The sequence below is a fragment of the Crocuta crocuta genome, unplaced genomic scaffold (genome assembly GCF_008692635.1).
Source record: "Crocuta crocuta isolate KB4526 unplaced genomic scaffold, BGI_CrCroc_1.0 scaffold64, whole genome shotgun sequence".
NCBI lineage: Eukaryota > Metazoa > Chordata > Mammalia > Carnivora > Hyaenidae > Crocuta > Crocuta crocuta.
Genome location: NW_027530640.1, coordinates 15533439 through 15547811, shown reverse-complemented (window position 1 = coordinate 15547811; position 14373 = coordinate 15533439). Strand labels below are relative to the sequence as shown.

At 39.5% G+C, this 14373-nt stretch overlaps 1 non-coding gene across 1 annotated transcript; it reads left to right on the top strand.

The window, feature by feature from the left end:
• The first annotated feature begins 4669 nt into the window (after positions 1 to 4669).
• On the top strand, positions 4670 to 4775 carry LOC144235422 (U6 spliceosomal RNA). The gene has a single exon (XR_013336203.1). It is a non-coding gene; the product is annotated as a U6 spliceosomal RNA (small nuclear RNA).
• Positions 4776 to 14373: the final 9598 nt, after the last annotated feature.

Sequence of the window (14373 nt, the reverse complement as noted above, 5' to 3'; positions counted from 1 at the left end):
TGTGCAGGTATTTGGCAAGTACGGTCTTTCTATGCCCTGAGCGGAGGTTTTTCTGTTTCGGACTCTCTCCTTTTCCCCTCTCACTCCCCATAGAGGGTAGAGGGGGATCGCCTCTGACCCTGGAGTCTCTGATCCCGGCCTGATTTTATCTTCCCCAGTTCGCACTCACGTTAGAAGACTTTCTCTGTGGATTCTGCATCCTTTTGTCCCCCAATCTCTCAGGTTTTGTAAGGTTTCCAATGGCTTCAGATTTTTTCCGTGTGATGTATGGGTGCGAGTGCAAGTACGGAGCTCCTTACTTCTCCGCCATCTTGCCCCCTCTCCATGAACCACTTTAAACAGCCTCATATATCAGCAGGTGGGACATGGATTCAGTTCATAGTTTGGGAAACAATGAACCAAGAAAAACCTTGTAAGAGTGTAGCAAATATTGTGAGGTGACTTTATGTGATAAATCTTCAGTTGAAACTGGAATTCTACAGCCTTGCTTAATCATGGAACAACACTGACTCAAGATGAAGCCTGCTTAAGTGAGGAATGCAGGCCACCCTTTGCGATTCCTACTGAGTCACAGAGTGACTGTGGCTTCTTAGAGTTTCTTTATCCCCACCCCCCTCCCCAAATTCTGCTTATTTTAACAGGCATTTGTTTTGTGGTCTCTTTCTCCAAATAAGGCATTTGCGATGCCTGCTTTCGATGTAAAGTCTACAATATGCAGAAGCATGTGAAAATACGATTTTTCAGAAGTGGAGGGTCAGTGAGAAAGTCACTCCTATCTCGCTTGTCCATCTTGGGGCAAAAGGGGAAAAAATAGGCCTTTTCACAGTGTCTTCCTACTGATAGGGCAAGAATATCAGACAGTGGAGAGGGCTTCTGATGGGGAGAGTTCAGATTTTAATTTAAAAAATCATAAAGAAAATGAGAGTTTAGAGCTTAGAAAGGAAAAGAGGAAAAACGTCTGGCTTGAAGTGCATGGTTTTTTGAGATCATTTGTCTCCATGATTTTTGGATGAAGATAACAAGACTGAGAGGCCGTTTTAGGGCTGGTTTAAGGATGGATTCAGGCCAAGTTTGTTCACAGCTCTTTGATGAAAACCCAGCCTCTTCCCAGTATCACTGCTTCCTCTAACTCATCAATGAAATATCACAGGCACTTTATTCTTAGTCAGCATTTATTTAACCCAGCTGTGGGTCTATGAAAATGTGTCTCCGCTGGATGTGATTGAGCTTTCAGCTGTCATCATTGTCTCTACATTGTCTCCTTCTCTCTCTTTTCATGCTCTGTTTCATTTGTAGCAGCTCCAGGCTTCAGGGAGGAAGTTTTACAAGTATTGTATATTCTAGAACATGACTTGTGTCACATTTACCAGGTAGTAGAGTCAATATGATATCAAAAGTCACATAGGCAAATACCAGTCTTCCTTCTCTTACCCAGAATTTGTCAGATGAGTTAGATTTTCTTTAGAGCTTCACATCCTGAAATTAGTCTATGTCACAAGGCTACTGGGAATGTAGTAAGAAATGGGCCATTTGTAATTGCTCACATGTAACTCTGCCCTTCCCAGTCCCTGTGTTTGAAACTCTTCTAAAAAGTCAACTGAATACATCCACTGCTGAACCCCTTCTTAGTGGGACCTTGGACAAGAGGCAAGTTACTGAACTTTTCTAGGGTTTAGTTTCCTCACCTGTGACACTGACATCTGGTGACATGTATCTCATGGGATTGTCATGACAATTAAATTAGTTTATATCTGAAAAGTGATTACATCAGTTCCTAACATATAACAAGAATTCAGTGAACTTTTTTTTTTATGTCACGGACTCCTCTTTTGCTTAATTCCCTTCTATTTCATTCTCCTGACACATTTTCTGTATCATTATCTTAGTCATTATCTGCGTAGGCATCTCTCTCCTCCATGAGGCTGTAGTGCTATACTTTTCTTGAGGACAGAAACTGTCATGTCTATTCTTTTAATCCCTAGCAGTGAGCACGGTTTCTGATACACAGGAATACAATGAATGTTGAATCAATAAATAAGTCATTGGATGAGGAATTTAATATCTGAACAACTACACAACATATACACAACAAACTAAGTGTAGCCTTTTTTGCTGTAGGAAAAAAAAAAAGGAATGAGAGAAAATCTACCAAATCATTAAGAGTGCTTACCCTGGAAGGTGAAATGATGTATAACATGTATTTTTCTCTTTTTGCTCTTCTGTTTTCCCGTATAATGAGAGTGTGGATGGGGCAGTGTTTACACAACATTGCATGCAAAGAACTGAACTCTACTCTAACCAGAGAGTTTGAGGATTATATTGATGATGACACTAACTACATTAACAAATGAACTTGGAAATTTTGGCATCTTAACATAATAGCAATTCATTTCTTATTCACATGTTCAAGGTGTATACACACCTTTGTATCTACTCTATGAACTCAATCTGGGACCCAGCCCCATGGAGGCTCTTCCCTCCACACATGGTTGCCAGGTCAGCCTGGTAACCACACATTTGGCTGGCAGACTGGGGAAGAAAGGGCATGAATAGATTCATATGCAACATGTATCTCACTTCTGCCCACATTCCCCTGCTCCAAATTGAGTAACACTGCCTCACCTGGCCAGAAGGCTGGGAAATGTAGTCTAGCCAGAAAGGAAATGGATTTGGTAAAGAGGCAGAAGATGAGTTAGCTTTCCATCCCTGTATTGTGTCCAGCCTAGCTTCCTGATTCAACCTCCTGACTGGGCTCCCCTCCTCTTCTCTCTCCTTCTCGACCCATCTTCCACAAGGCTGCCAAAGTGACTTTTCTAAAATAAATGTTTGACTTGTCACTTGCCTTCCTTAACTCCCTATTATGGACTAAATAAAGTTCAAACCCCTGTAAGCTAAATCTCTCTGTCTGTACATTCAAGTGCACAAGGAATATTTCTGTCTGTGACTGGATTTAATTTTGGCTGTAAGCTCCTGTCCTGCCAGGAAGTACAGTTTTCTCCCCTTTACATAGGTTCTGAGTTCTTGGGAGTATCACACTACAAAGCCTGGAGTGGGCATTAGATCCTTAGTGGTCACCTCAGAGGGGTTTTCTGAAAGAAATCAAAGGAATCTCATGCCCTCAGAACACTGCAGGCAACCATCCTGAGAATCTCATTCAAATTGTGGATGAACAGAAGCAAACCAAACCTGGAGTACTGAAAAACAACAACAACAACAACAACAACAACTCAACAAGCAAAAGAAATAGAACGAGAAAATGAGTCACTGGGGTTGGGGAGGGCATTAAGAAAGAATTGATGACAGAAGCAGAAACCTCTGTGTACATATCTTTATAAAAGAATAGAAAAGCAACATGAAATAATTCTAGCATATTAGCCAGCTAGCTAGTATATAGTGCACAGGAGTGGTAGCATGTATGTTAATGCTTTTTACTGGTATTTTAATTTATCTCTAAGCACCATATTTATATCATAGACAGTTCCACGGAAACCAGTGCAGAGTGCAGCTTTCACTGTAATGTTTACTGGCAGGCAAAATAATTCCAACAAACAATATAAAGATATATCTGCTTTGTTGAATTATACTGAGATATATAAAGAAAGGGGATGTGTCCAGATATAGAAATGACAGAACATCACATCTGGAAGAATCATTCAGCTTATGTGTAGAGAATCTGGGGTATTTAGAAGCAATGGCTCACCCAAGATCAGGCAGCTAGTTAGTGACAAACTGGGGCCTGAATCCAGACTTTCACACCTACTCTCAGCTGCAACAATGTGGGTGGTTGAGAAAATGGGCACATTTCACTCAGAGCTTCAGAAGGTAGAAACCTTGAGAGCTGCTGGGAAAATACATGTCAAAGCATAAAGCAGCAGTCAGCAGCTATAGGTTTTCTTTTACTCTGAACACCTTCTGTCTTCTTCTAGATAGAATCAGGACTCACTTTTAGGGCACTAAATCTTCTGGCTAATGTGGTTTCTTGCCCAAACTTATAGGTTGCCATGCACATTCCCCCTGTTCTGTTTACAGCCTCCTTCTCCTGTTGTCTCTGGAGAATGATCCCTCCCCAGTGCATGTAGTCTTAGTGGAGGATCCTTTCCAGGATCTGCTCTTCCCTGGTTGAGGAGAGTCCGTATGATATATAAGCCAATCAGAGTCCTTCTCATGGACATTCAGATCTTAATCAGAGTGACACGAAGATGAAAAACATGGGAGCCAACTCATCCAGTGCTACTCCTGTAGGAGCCTATGCATTAGTGCCTGCTCCCAAGATATCCAATTCTTTCTAGTTCCCATCTTTCTGAGAACAGGCTGTTGAGCTTTACTTCAATTTGCTGTGTCTTGTCAGATCTGTTCAATACATTTCTTTCTTTGCATATGTTTGTGAATTTTGTTTTGGTTTCTTCGCAAATAAATTGATAAAATATACAGAAATGTACAGTGGGCATCCCTATTGATCCACCTCCACTTAACTGACTTTTTATTAAACCGATGGGTTACCTAGTGCCTCAGCATGCTGATGACTAGTATCCAGTCTGCTTTACAATAGTGCATCCATGCACTCCATTTGAGTCCTGCACTTACCACACACTTTCGTGTCTGTTCCTAGAGCTGTTCATACACACACACATTACAACTTCATAATGTTATTAAATAGTAACTAATGAGCAGACTCTTTGGCAGCACATACACTAAAATTAGAACGATAAAGAGAAGGTTTGCATGGCCCCTACACAAGGATGACATGCAAATTTGTGATGCCATTCCACATATTTCCAAAAACCATAAGATACCAGGAATACCAAAGAGGTAAAAAAATTTGTATTCTGAAAACTGCTAAACACTGATGAAAGAAATTGAAGATGACACCAAGAAATGGAAAAGCATTCCATGCTCATGAATTAGAAGAACAAGCAATAAAATGTCTGTATTACTCAAAGTAATCCACATATTTAATGCAACCCCTATCAAAATATAACCAGCATTTTTTGCAGAGATAGAACAAACGATCTTAATATTTGTATGGAACCAGAAAAGACTCTTCATAGCCAAATCAACCTTGAAAAAGCAAAGCTGGAGGCATCAAAATTCTGGACTTCAAGTTATATTGCAAAACTGTAATAATCAAAACAGTATGGTACCAGCACAAAAATAGATGCATAGATCAATGGAACAGAATAGAAAACCCAGAAATGAACCCAAAACTGTTTGGTTAATTAATCTTTGACAAAGCAGGGAAGAATATCCAATGGAAAAAAAGACAGTCTCCTCAACAAATAGTGTTGGGAAAACTGAAGAGCAAATGCAAAGAATGAAGCTGGACCACTTTCTTACACCATATGCAAAAATAAATGCAAAATGGATAAAGACCTAAATATGAGGCAGAAATCCATTATAATTCTAGAGAAGAACACAGGCAGTAACCTCTTTGACATTGGCTATAGCAACTTCTTACTAGATTTGTCTCCTGAGGGAAGGGAAAGAAAAGCAGAAATAAACTATTAGGACTACAACAAAACAAAAAGCTTCTGAAAAACAAAGGAAACAATCAACAAAACTAAAAGGCAACCTACTGAATGGGAAAATATATTTGCAAAAGACCTATCTGATAAAGGGTTAGTATTCAATATATATAAAGAACTTATCAAACTCAACATCAAAAAAACCCCACCAAATAATCCACTTTAAAAAATGGGCAGAAGATCTGAATAGACATTTTTCCAAAGAAGACCAGCAGACAACTGAAAAGATGCTCAACAACACTCATCATCAGGGAAATACAAATGAAAGCCATGATGAGATACCACTTCATACCCATCAAAATGACTAAAATGAACAACTCAGGGAAAAAACAACAGGTGTTGATGAGGATGTGGGAAAAAGAGGACCTTTCTTAAACGTTGGTGGGAATGAAAACTGGTGTATCCACTCTGGAGAACAGTATGGAGTTTTCTCAAAAAGTTAAAAATAGAACTATCCTATGATTCAGCATTTGCACTACTAGGTATTTACCCAAAGGATACAAGAATACTGATTTGAAGGGATGCATGCACCCCAATGTTTATAACAGCATTATCAACAATGGCCAAATTATAGAAAGAGCTCAAATGCCCANCAGAGAAAGACAAATACCATATGATTTCACTCATATGTGAAATTTAAGAAACAAAACAAATGATCATAGGGGAGAAAAATAGAGAGGCAATCCAAGAAACACATTTGTAACTACTGAATACAAACCAATGGTTACTTGGGGAGAGGGGTGGGTGAAAAGAGAGATGGGTATTAAGGAGTGCAATTGTAATGAGTCAAGGTGTTGTATGCGAGTGTTGAATCAGTTAAATTGTATACCTGAAACTAATATTATACTGTATTAACTAACTGGAGTTTAAATAAAAACATATGAATATATGTATTCACTCATTGTGAAAAATTAGTTGACTTCTTTGGAGTCTTGATAAACAACTAGAAAATGTCAATAACTTAGGTGTGAGTGAGAGACAATCAGAAATGGTACAAAATTATAAAACTTCAGAAGAATTTTGTAAGTCACATAGCTTCTCAAAGGTTTTTCAGTTATTTTCTCCCTTCAAGCAAATCAAAGCTGAAAATCATAGAGAGTTCCTGATGGGTGACTGCAATCAGCAGACCCAAAACCAAAGAAAGGCTTATGAAAAATTGGGAAATAAATGAATATCTATATGTCTTAAAATACTTAAGGTATGTATCAATCATTATGATTTCTTGGTTTAATTATATTTTTTCAACATATCTAAGTGATCGAATTGAATAGGAGGTCTTTATATGCAGAAATGCAGAGGGAAATTCATTCTTTACTTGTATCTGCTCAAGTGTTAGTCCTCAGTAGTACTGGCCTGTCTTGACTTTAGGGACCCTTCCCACAACTCTTAACCTCTGCAAAGGGAACAGCTACAGATGCTAGAACCCTGAGACCCACAGAGGGGTAGTGACGGTGTCGAGTCATTCAGTGGCTGATGGCAGAGCTGAGACAATGATTCAGATCTCCTTAATGGACATGAGCTCATCCTGCAGCACGGGGATTTGGTCCAAAGAATTTTGTCCATTTATTTGTTCCTTTGTTGCACCCAGCTTTAATATAAAATGGAGTTATTATAACAAGATGGTGTGAAATAAATTATCAGGTCATTTTAGAAATATTACCCACTCAAAAAGATATGAAGCTCATTATTCAGGCATGAAGGAAATGGGAATGAATTACTCTAGGAACTCTGAATAAATCACAGTTAGCTCATTTGCGAGCCTTTTAATGCTGAATACTGGTGATGGGTCCTGCAATTCCTGGTCCACTTTCTCCTGTGTCAGACAGGAGTGTTACCTGATGGACCTTTATGAATGGAGCAGGAAAGCTACATTTTACAGTCACTGGCCAGACTAGCAAGATCTTTTCTTTAATTGTCCTAGAAATAAAGATGACTTTTTCACTAAGTAAATGTGAGCACGAAGGTTAATGGTCAGTTAGACCAAAAAGTTGGATCGACTGATCTACTTTTTACTGACTGCTTTTTTATTCCCCCATAGAATTGTGTTTGGGCAGAAATGACAAGATTGAATGACAGTTTTCATATTTGTTGTCAAGGACTAAGAGTGTTTATTATATACCTATTGGCCTCCAGCAGGGTCAACAGTTCCCTCCAATCTTTTCCTCTCCTCCTCCCCTTCCTCCTCTTCTTCTTGTCTTCCTTCTTTTCCTCCTCTTCCTCCTCATGCCATGAGAATGGTTACCATGTTACATGTCACTGTCTTCTCAAAGGAGGGACGGTGCTGCCCAAAACCAAGGACACGATTAGGACAGACTGCCAGAGTTGAGTTGGGAGAGTGTCTACTTCTTTGTTGGGTTTTATTTCTCAGAACTTTCCAGCAGTCTAGATTAGACAAGAGTTATAAAGTCAAATACTATAGAACTTAGCAATTATTATATGAGGTGGTGGTGTGGACAAACAAGGCTGGGGGGCTCTGTGTACATGGGGTCTATAACTCATCAAAAGGGCAACCAGGATGCAGCTCTAGCCTCCTGGAGGAATGTGGGTCCAGTTACCCAGATCTGCCAACTCTTTAATAAAGCTAGAAATCTAATTATTTCATGTAAAATATCTCTTGATTTTAAAATTAATTATCATTTTAGATGCTGTTGAAGCCAAATAAAATGTATCTTCAGGCCAATTACCGTCCATGGGCTACCAGTAGGTGTCCCCTGACTTTCCCAGGGCCCAGTTGCTTGCAGCTTTGCTCCAGACTAGCTAACTCCACATGGAAATGGTAAAATTTAGGAATATGGCCTTGAGATTTAGAGAAAAAGGGGAAGCTTCAGCCTGGTTAGTTCTAGACTTGAACCTATCTAGGTTCCATGAAAAGAATCTACCTGTAACCTGGCCTAGCTTAATCAAGTTTAACATTAGGACTTAGGGCCAAAATCTCAGCATTATAGATAGTATCAGTTTTCCAGGCTAATTTTCTGATTCTATTGATGAATTCTCTGGGACAATGATGTGGCAAGAATCAGTGGTTCATAGTCCCATTTCCTGGCCATCTTTCTTCGTTTCTGTTGTCTACAGGTAACTCTGTTACACTGCCTCTCCCCAAAGCTTCCTTTGCATGTATTTGGATGAGGGGAATAGGCAGAAGATAAGGCTCAATATACAATGACTATCTACATGAATCAAATTAACTTTGATTTATTGTCCATTTCATTTACTCTGCATAGACACCAAAAATACTAGATGACCCCACTGTAGCTCATTATTAAAGTTAACGTAATTTTATTTAATGAAAATATCTTTTCCATCCCTAATATTTCAGGTTTCAAAATTCCTGTAATTAAAATTCAATCAGGCTACATTCTTATTATAGAGAAGTCAAAATATATTCCATGGCCTTTGATTCCAAAGATTTCTTCATGTAATTAAAGAATATCATATTTTGGCATTTGGACTTCCTTATTATCTGTGTGCTTGGTTAATAAGTTTTTAATTGAAAATCATCTCAATAAATGAAACTGCAGTGTGTTAACTGAACCAACCAAATAGTCTCATATTCATCATTAATAGTGTGAGAAGTCAAAGGCTTTATTGTGTTATTTATTGAGCACTTATGTGGAAGGAAAAGAGATGAACTTAACCATTTCTTCTGGAAAGTACCCAACAAATCCATCATCAGGAAGATTCTTTAGGCAAAATGAGCTACATTTATAAAATAAGTCTGACCAGGCACCCACTGACCTCTGGACCTGCTTCCCTTACAGGGAAATGGAAAAGTTGGACAGGCTTTTCTCTAAAGGACTCTGAGCCCTGACATGGTAAAGAAGGCTGGACTCTGGACCCCAGTGCCTGGGTTTGAGTCTTTGCCCTACCACTGGATAAGTCCTTCTTGAGGAAATAATTATATCATCTGTAAAATGGAAATAATAATATTGCTAATCTCACCATGATGATAGGGATTAAATGGGCTAACACATATGCATGGAATTGCACTGGTTATGTAATTAGCACCAAAACAAGTTATTTAATAATATTCTAGCACTAAAGTAAATTCGGTTCTTTCCAAGGAGGCCATTGGCCCCACTGAGAAGGAGCCCTGGCTTCTCATCCCAACTCTGCCCCTGAGCAAGTGGATCTCAGGAGGTCCTTGATTTTGTATCTGTAATATGGAAGATGGGCTGGTATTGTTAATTCCCCCAAACTACCAATTTATCATTCTCCAGAGGGGAGAGTGGAGTGTTCCCGGCTTGCCCAAGTTTATATTTCCATTTAGGTAAACTAGCCTGACCTCTAGGATGTGCATTATAATGAACTTCGGTCAATTACAAACACTATAACACTTTTTGTACTTCTGTAGAGGGACACATACCCCTAGACAGGAAAAGTGTGGGTGCAACAGTCAGACCTCTCACCCTGCTCTCTCCCTCCTTCTCCTCCCTCTCTCTGACCAGTTGAGGAAGCTGGGGAGAAGAGCCTGGGGCTCAGCATTCTTTCTATGGGAGCAGCCTCATCTCTGCAGGGGCCTTCCCAAAAGAGGCCTGCAGCTGTCCCCTCTTCCCTGACTGGTTGGGAGGATTTCGTTCAGAAAGAAAAGTGTTGGTGATCACAGATCCACATTACATCCAACTCAGCTTCATTATTAAAACCTGGCATTTTGGCCTTTAGCTCTCTCATTTCCAGTGATAGGTTTATCAATGAGATTTGACCCCAGCGGGGGAAGTGAGCTGTTGCTTACATGGCCCTCAAAGTCCTAATAAGTATCTCGGGGTGTATTTGAATTACTTAGAAGGAAAGGGCTCAAGTTCAGTATGGCTTGTTGATACTGCAATACAATTCCCTAGCCAGGCCAGACGACAAAGGATCCCAAATTTTCAAGGATCTATAAACAGATTTTACTGGTTAAAAGGTGTGGGTGTTTGGACTCCAGCTGCTTGGCTACTGCTTCCTGAGCCAAACCTCCATGGTTGAAGACTTTTTACTTGAAATGTGGCAACATCCACAGTTGCACCCTGCCTCAGTTAAAAGGTTCTCTGTTCCAGCTCCAAAATCCTGAGGAGCTATCCATCTTGTTCTTATTTAAACATTCTAGCCCAGAAATAACTGGCAGGATGAAAGGGGGTCTTATGTCAGCTCTGCCTTGGCTATTTCACAAGGGCACAAACATTTTCTACGTGTTCTTTTTCAGTGGCCGCTATACAGTGCTAATCGGGAAAAAGTTCTCTCCTTCTTGACTTCACATTAACTGTTTGAACTTTCCAGAGTTTTCCAGTGGCTGAAGTGATTGCACATCTCATGGCCAGAGTAAATATATCTTGTGTCCTTTGTCTCTTCCTCCTGGTCCTTGTAATGGAGCCACAATAGATTTGGAATTTTCTTATAAGGAGCCTATTAAGCTCTCTAAACAATAAAAATAAAATCAACATTTGTTTCCCTGTTAGGNTATAACATATAATTTATAAAAATCATATATGTATACTCTATGTATAATATGTATATATAATATATATAATTACTATATATGTCTGATAACCAGTGTGATGCATTTATGTGGGATAGTGCACTGGGTTGTAGAATTAGGTTCCTTCTGATTCATTTAAATGATGGTAATGAAGATACGTAGCTCAGAAACAGTTGATGGGCTCTGCCAGCCATCTATTGATTCCACAAATGGTTTCTTTTCCAGATTGTAAGAAGAAATGATAAGCCATTTCCTCTAATCACCACAGCACTTCAGGCAGAGCTGGGACAGCTCCCATATCCATCCTCTCTCTTCAATTCCAGCCCTAACCCCAGCCTTGGGCAATGCAGAATTTCCTTTCAAACACTTCAAAATGCTGGCTAATTCTGGTGAGGTCCAAAGAAGTGCATTTCTTCCCCCTGGATTTTATTTTTCATAATACATAGGCTCTTGCATTTAGTTATGGAATAGGATGGTTATGAAATGTGGAGACTCAGGGGAACAGGTATCTACCTTCTTATTGCTGTGTTTTAAAATAAGGAGATCACAATTTACTTTTCAGAGAATTGTGCACTCCTGAGAATACCAGCTACAGGTGCAGATGAGACAAATAGGAATATTGGCTGAGTACATAAATGTCTCATTTGAGTTGTTTTACATTTAGGTAGTATTCTAACATGATAAAATATTTTAAAAATTATAAATCACTGCAGATGAATTGCATTGCTACAATAGTTCCCCTCCCCCCATCCCTCAAAGCTGGATTGATACTACCTTTTAAAGGTATTTACCATATGTGCAGCTGAGCAGAATGCTGCCAGAAAAACTTTGTCCAGATGGAATTATTGTCTAACCAAATAGCTCCCAAGGTACAGAGGGGTGAGGGAAGCCCTTATCATCTTTCAGGTGCTCTGGTTCCCAAGGAATTTAGTTATAGGGGACCAGTGACCTGGAGGGTAAAATGTCTGGGATGTTTTTAATGAAAAAAAAATACAACAACAACTAACATTTACAAAGGATAATGCAACAAATAGTGATGTACTCCCCACTCAGAATGAACAAATTTTGCAATAGTTACTGCGAGGTCTTTTTTATTTAAAGAAATAAACATACACATTACAGAGAAAGTTGACACCACTCGGTTACCATCCACAGGCATCCAATCCCAGAAATCAATGCTCACTGTAACTATAAAGGATGTCTAATCCATGTTTTTAAATTTTTTCTGTGTGTATGTCTCCATATATCCACCAATGCTATAGAGCATTACCATGTTCACCAGTTTTAATTTAAATAAATGGTATAAAAATGTAACTTGCTTTTTCTCATGCAACAGTTTTTAAGATCTGTTCATGTTTTTTTTAATAGTTTATTGCCAAGTTGGTTTCCATATAATACCCAGTGCTCATCCCCACAAGTGCCCTCCTCCATGCCCATTACCCCCCTTCCCCTCTCCCCCACCCCTATCGGCCCTCAGTTTGTTCTCAGCATTCAAGAGTCTCTCATGGTTTGCCTCCCTCCCTCTCCCCAACTATTTTCCCCTTCTTCTCCCCCATGGTCCTCCGTTAAGTTCCTCCTAATCCACCTATACATGCAAACATATGGTATGTGTCCTTCTCTGCCTGACTTATTTCGCTCAGCATAACACCATCAAGGTCCATCCATGTTGCTACACATGGCCAGATTTCATTCTTTCTCATTGCCATGGAGTATTCCATTGTATAGATAAACCACATCTTCTTGATCCATTCATCTGTTGATGGACACTTAGGCTCTTTCCATGTTCTGGCTATTGTTGAGAGTGCTGCTAGGAACATTGGGGTACATGTGCTCCTATGCCTCAGCACTCCTGTATCCCTTGGGTAAATTCTTAGGAGTGCTATAAGATCTGTTCATGTTGGTGTATGAAAATATCCCTTATTCATTTTAGCTGTTGCACACCATTCCATTGTTATCAATATATCACAATTTATTAATCCCTATTTCTGACAGATGAACATTTGATTCATTTCCAATTTTTGGTTATTAAAAACAATGCTACAGAGAACATTCTTTGGCATGTCTCCCCATTGCACATGTGTAAAAGTTTCAGTAGGATATAAACCCAGAAGTAGGACTGAGGGTATTGGGCTATGGGAATTTTGAACTATGCTTCATCTCCCCAAATCACCTCCCCAAGGTGACTACAACAGTTAGCACTGCTGCCGTCAGTGATGGTGAGTTCATTTCCCTACCAGCCCTCAATATTAGCAAACTTTTAAAATTCTGCCCACTTCTTGGCTATGGCATGGTTCATCTGTTTTTATGGATCATTTGGTTGTTTTAATTTTTATTACTCTGAATGCTACTAATTGAGATGCTAATACTGAGTGTCTCTCATACACTTCTTGGCCATTTGGATTTCTTCTGTGAAATTTCTGCTTCTGTCTTCTGCCTATTACTATGTAGGGCTGATGGTCTTTTTCTTATTGATTAGCAGTAGTTCTTTACCTAGGCTGCTCACTAATCCTTTTTTATAAGCACACCGTATCTAGAAGCTCCACTGTGCTGCAACAGGTAATTAAGAGCTGGACATTCACATACTCTGGACCTTTTTGAAGCATGAAGGATTAAAGAATTTATAGAGTAGTGATTTTAAGAGGTCTCTTGGTCTGGGCATGGGTGCTCAGGAAAACCAGTAGTTGATGAGGCAGAGGGTAGAGCCTAGAAGTTTGATGGAATGGCTTTGGGGGAGAGTTCTGTCATGACTTCAAGGGTACATAGTTATGATCCAAGTAGAAAAAGTTCCTCAGAACATGATTAGAATTTTAATGCTGTCACCACTCCAAGCATTCCTAAGCCATGCTGAGAATTGCTCAAGTTTTGTAACCAGATGCTGATCATCTATGGTCATCATTTATATTGGTAGCTTTTCCTTTAAGGAAGGAGGTGACTCAGTGACATGTAGCAATGATTACCGTAAATTCTGTCCCACCTGAAATTAGCTGCTGCAGAGAGAGAATACTGGATTTCCCTAAGCAATGCCGTCATTGAAGTTGTTGAACTGATTATCAGAAGTGTCGCTCCGTAAATGTTACATCACTAGGAATTTTCTGCACTATTTCTACTTAACATTCTAGGTAGACAATTCAGTGAAAATTGAATTTAAAAAAAAAAGTATCTATTAAGGCAGTTGACAGAATCCACCCACACTCCTGATTGGAGGAGGAGAGGATCATCAGAGGCAAAGATGGGAAGGAAATGACCTAGGGTATTCATTGTTAGGGACCACTCAGCCACTAGGGATTAAAAGCTTTCAAAGCGGCTCTTTTGGGGAGGTTAACAAGACTTGTGATCCCATTAAGGGAAAGCCTCAGAGTGGCTGGCACCACCTTGATGTAGCAGAGTTCTCCTAAGATT